This window comes from Ursus arctos, unplaced genomic scaffold (genome assembly GCF_023065955.2).
Source record: "Ursus arctos isolate Adak ecotype North America unplaced genomic scaffold, UrsArc2.0 scaffold_19, whole genome shotgun sequence".
Lineage (NCBI taxonomy): Eukaryota > Metazoa > Chordata > Mammalia > Carnivora > Ursidae > Ursus > Ursus arctos.
This window is the reverse complement of record NW_026622863.1, coordinates 28,335,576-28,341,575: the sequence shown is the minus strand read 5'-3', so window position 1 is coordinate 28,341,575 and position 6,000 is coordinate 28,335,576.

Below are 6,000 nucleotides of genomic sequence, written 5' to 3'. Positions count from 1 at the left end.
AGAGGATTCTGAGGTCTGTCACTGAGTTTTGCAAGTTTCATGGTGTCATTGCAGAAATAGGAGAGGCTGGTTTTTTAGGGGCAAGATAATGGGTTTGGGTTCAGGCATGCAGGAAGCTCTGAGCATGATCAGAAATGCCTCCCTGGATTTGAGAGAGGGCTAGGGAGGGAGCTATTGATTTAAAATTCAACAACGAGGGGCGCCTGGGTGGCACAGCGGTTAAGCGTCTGCCTTCGGCTCAGGGCATGATCCCAGCGTTCTGGGATAAATAAATAAATAAATAAATAAATAAATAAATAAATAAATAAATTAAAATTCAACAACGAGAGAGGGTGGTCGAGGTCAAGGAAGTAGCTACTGTCACCAAGGGAAAAGTACAGAGGGAAAAATGGAGACTTGAGGGTCACCTTGTGAAATAGTTCCATCTCAGGGGCAGTAGGAAAAAGAAAATATACTGGTGATAGGGGGAAAAAAGGAGGGGCCATCACAGGGGCTGATAAGCATTTGGAGAGTGAATGTCAGAGAAGGGGCAAGGATCCATAAGGAGTTAGAGCCAAAGAGTGAGAGCAGAACAGGAGCTGCCATCATTAAGATGCTGGTGGACATACTCACATCAACATATTGGGGCCAAAGCTGGTCTGCAGAAGGTGAGAGTGCAGAGGCCCCCACCCCTCTACAAGGACCTGAGATTCATGGCTCCCACCTCCCTTGCTCCCTTTTCATCTTTGATCTGGGGGTTGAGTATAAGAACTTGGAGGTCAGGGGTGTGGATGGTACTATCATCTGGTGGACAAGGACGAAGACTCCCACCTCACACACTGCGGCCCAGCAAGTGTGTAGATGTCACAAAAGTTTGGATGGGGGCCCTGGCCCCCAAGCAAATGGATGGATAGAGTAATTTGCGCCAATCCCAGCCTCCCCTATTCTAAGTCACCTAAGCACCCACTGCCTGGGGGTCTTTTCTCATTAATTTCTCTAAACTACCGTTTCTTAATGTGTATATTCTCTCTGCTCTCGGCACTCAGCACCGTAGCAATTTAGAAAGTTTTTTTTTTTAATGAGTTGCTTTACAAATACTCTATAGCTTCATGTTCTTTTTCCCTTTTTGGGGGTCATGTGGATATTTTTCCTTTCTTTGGTGTCCTGCCTCTTGAGAGAGTGGGCACTTGGCCAACAGGGAGGAAATAAAGGTCACCCTCTGCACTGCAGATTTGGCTAGCATAGAGCCACTAAAGGAGTGTCTCAAAAACCCCGGTCACTCACTGCCCATTACCTATCTAGAGGCACCCCATGCAGCAGATTCATTTAGATGTTATTTCACTCTCCTATGAATAACTCAGGCCCAACAGCAGCAAGACCAGATTGTAACTCAGAACCCCACAGGGAGTTATTGTCCTTATAGATAATTGGCCCTTTTGCCCTGATTGCTTTACCTGAAATGGCCAAGAATGGACATCTAGATTCAGCTGTGAGCAGCTGGTCTCTGCCAGGATTGCAACTGGCCTTGGATGACAAGCTGGCACGGAGGGAGGGCTGAGGCCAGAACGGGTAAACCTGCCCAGAAGCGTAACCATAACATTCCACCACCAACACCCCCCACAATGCACATGCAGGGGGCCGGCAGCTCACGAGGTGTTTCTTATGTGTTCTTATTTGGGTTTTACAGCAGCCCTTAGGGCAGCCAGGCCAGGGGGCTTTTTAAGTCCCTATTTTACGCAACGAGAAGCCAAATACTCATAGCAGCACCATTCACAATTGTCAAAAGATGGAAACAGTGCAGGTGTCATTCAACCGATGAATGGATAAACAAAATGCGGTATGTCCATACAGTGGTGAAATACTGTTCAGCCTGGTAAAGGTATCAAGTGCTGATATATGCTACAACATGGAGGAACCTTGAAAAAAGTATACTGAGTAAAAAGTAAGCAGACACCAAAGGTCATATGTTGTATGATTCCATTTATATTAAATATCCAGAAGAGGCCAATCCACAGAGACAGAGGGTAGGTTACTGGTAGCCAGGACCTAGGGTGGGCAGGTGGGTGGGGTGGACAGAAGGTAATGGGCATGGGGTTTCCTTTTGGGATGATGAAAATGTTTTGGTAGAGGCGATGGTCGTACAACATTGTGAATGAAATGCCGTGTGAATCATACATGTTAAAATGAGACATTTTATGTTATGTGAACTTTAACTCAATTTTTAAAAAAGAGAAAAGAAATCAGTGTTCCATAGCTTCAGAAACTTGCTAATGTCACTGGGGTCGACGTTAGGACCCAAAGTAGATTCAGGGCTTCTGACTCACAAACCAATGCTTTCACCCCTAGTAATCACAAATCTGATACTTTTTTTCTCTGGGTTTGGGTTGGGTTTTTTTAGATTCTACACATAGGTGAGATCATACAGACACCTTAAACTCACACACAGCTGTGAATAAATTATATCTCAATAAAACTAAAAAAACCAAAAACAAAAAAACAAAACCCTAACTCAGGGCTTCATCTGATACAATGCTGCCCTTCAGCAAATCAACCAACCAGACAATAAAAAACCTAGCGTTTGTCCCATAGTGAATGAGGTACATATTCATGACACGTGGAATAAAAAGATTTTACCTTCAGATACCCTAATATCGGCAGTGTTTAGTGTTCAGATGAGTGCTTAAAATGGGTGTGTATATGTATGGTTTCTGTGTGCGCACATGGGCTAGAGGCAAACGCATGTTCATATTTACTGGCATAATTATTAGCAGATAGCTGTTGATTTTTCCTGTGTGCTCAGTGCTGGAGATTCAAGCACTTCTGGTATAGTTAGGGACTGGGTAACAGTACAGGACACTGTATGCCAAGGAGAACATCCTATGGAGAGGTGGCCCTTGAATCGAGGGGTCAGGCCAGCAGGTGGACAGATATAAGGATCTCGCCATTTGAAGGACTTTGAGGAGGTAGTTAGGGTTTGCGTCCCAGATTGAATTTCTATCTCATGTTTTTGCAAGAGGGAACGTCTGGCAGATTCTGAGCAGGGTGATGACATGTAGTAAATCAAACGTCGGTTCTTCAGGCTGTTGAAGAGGGCTTGGAAGGGGTGGGGCCTGGAGGAAGAGAGACTGTCAGGAACACGGCGCTAGTCTCGGCATGAGGGGAACATCTGAGTTACAGATAGAAGTTCACCTTCAACAAATATTTACTAAGCACCTCCAGTGTCAGAAGCTCTGTTAGGAGAAAGCAACAGCCATGTAGGCAGGATGGCTCCCTGAGTTGCTCACGTCCAGTGCAACAGAAGAATGAACATTAAACTTGACGTGAAAGAGTACTTGGCTCCCGGCTGCACTTGTCACTAGCAGTGTGATGTCGGGGCTCATGTTCATCTATCAGAGGGTAAGACTGAGCCCTATTCCTTCTCTTGGGTCACTTTTAATTTTAATGTTTCTAAAATGAAAAGGAAATGAGGGGCACCTGGCTGGCTCAGTGTGGGGAGCGCGCGACTGTTCATCTCCAGGTTGTGAGTTCGAGCCCTCCATTGGGTGTAGAGATTACTTTAATTAATTAATTAATTAATCAATTAATCTTTTTTTTTTTTAAATGAAAGGAAAAGGAAATGAGAGTTACAGGAGCTGCCTTTTAAAGAGGGAGGCTGCAGCACAGGTTCTGGGTGATACTAGGGTTTTGTATACGTGGGGACTAGGTAAGTGATAGTATCCCGCGCGGAAATAGGGCAGTCTGGAAGGGGCTACTCAACTAAGCAAAAGCTGAATTCAACTTTTCCTTTGCAGTAATTTTTTAAACTTTCCAATCTTTTTTTTCCTAAATATTTATTTATTTATTAGAGAGAGAGTGTGTGTGTGTGTACGTGTGCACATGCTTGGTGGGGGGAGGGCAGAGGAAGATAAAGAGAGAGAGAGAATCTCAAACAGACTCCCTGCTGAGCACGGAGCCCAATCCAAGGCTCAGGGTCACACCCCTGAGATCAGGACCTGAGCCAAAATCAAGAGTCAGCGGCTTAACTGACTGAGCCTCCCAGGTGCCCCTAAGCTTCCCAATCTTTAAAAGACAAAAGCTGTCAGTCAAAAACAGTTTAAGAACCCACTATTCACTATTTATGAGAAATCTAAACATATGTTTATGGGAAAAGTAAAAGTAAAAAAAAAGAGGGCACGAACAAACATATATTAGGCTTATGATGGCCAAAATACAGCTGGTATAGGAATATTAAATATATGTAAAAGCAGAAATCGTTACAAGAGATGAAGAGGTTTACTCTGTTCATGACAGAAGGTCAAATTCATTGGGAAGGTGTCACAACTTTGATTTTTTTTCAACTAATAACGTGGCCTCAAAATATGTTAAGGAAGTATTTACAGAACCACAGGAGAAATAGACAAACCCACCATGATGATGGAAGATTTTGCCAACTTTGCTGGACGATATACAGCCTAAATGCATATGTTAGAACAAAAGCTGAAAACTGATCATTTAGGTATATATCTTAAGAACATAAGAGAAGAACATCAAACAAACACAAAATAATAGAAGAGAAGGCATATAAAAATAAAAGCAGCAGTGGGGCGCCTGGGTGGCTCAGTTAAGCTTCTGACTCTTGGTTTCAGCTGGGGTCTTGACCTCAGGGTTTTGAGATTGAGCCCCATGTGGGGCTCCCTGCTCAGTGGGGAGTCTGCTTGCCCCTCTCCCTCCCCTTCTGTTCCTTCCCCTCTCCTCCTCCCCAGGCTCCCGCGTGCTCTCTCCCTCTCTCTCAAATAAATAAAATCTTTAAAAATAAAAAATAAAAAATAAATAAACCCAGCAATCAATGAAATAAAAAAACAAAGGTATAATCGATAAAATCAAGAAAGCCAAAATTTAGTTCTTTGAAAAAACTAATAGAATTCATAAACCTCTGGAAATCCTGATCAATAACAAAGAAAAAGGCCAAGTTACCAATGTCAGGAATATTATAATAATAGCAAATTATTATAATAGCATAATATATTTGTAATATTAACTATTATGTATTATATTATGTATTTTATATTATACATTATATAGTATATATAGCTATATATATTAGCTAGTTTATATATATTATATATTTTATATGTAACCATGTATGTTATATATAGCTATATTAGCTGTAATATGTACAATATATATAATAGATATATAAAATATCAAGAAGCATATATATATATACGCGTGTGTGTGTGTGTGTATGTATGTATAAAAAATATGAAATCTGGAAATAAATCTAATGGAAGATGTACATGCCTCTGCATGGGAAATTGCAGAAAACACTGAGCTGTTAAAGAAGCCTAACAAAAATGCAAGGATACACCGTATTGACAGATTAGAAGATTCAACAATATAAAATTATTTATTCTCCGTGGCCTATAGATTCAGTGCAATTCCAATCAAATTCCCATCAGCTTTTTTTTTTTTTTTTTTAAGTAGGCTCTGCACCCAGCATGGAGCCCAGCATGGGCCTTGAACTCATGATCCTGAGATACAGGGTCAGATGCTTAATTGACTGAGCCACCCAGGGACCCTAAAATCCCATCAACTTTTTAAGGTGAAAATGAACAAGCTGATTCTAAAATATATGTGGGAACTAAAAGGGCCATGAACAGCCAAGATAATCTTGAAGAAGAACAAAGGTGAAGGATATATCCTACCAGATTTTATGATTTATTAAAAGTATATAGTACTTAACCACTATGGTATTGATTCAAGAATAGACCAAATATATTAATGGCACAGATCTGAGAACCAAGAAACTGATACCACAGAGAAGTAGAGCAAAGACTATTTTTTTTCAGTAGCCATTGCTGAACAAATTGAACGTCCATGTGGAAAAAAAATGAATCTTGACCCATACCTTACACCATCCTCAAAAATCAATTTCAAGTTGATCAGAGATCTAAATATGAAAGGTAGAACAACAAAGCTTCTAGAAGATAATATAGGAGAATGTGTTTATTATTTGGAAGTAGGCAAATATTTCTTAAGACA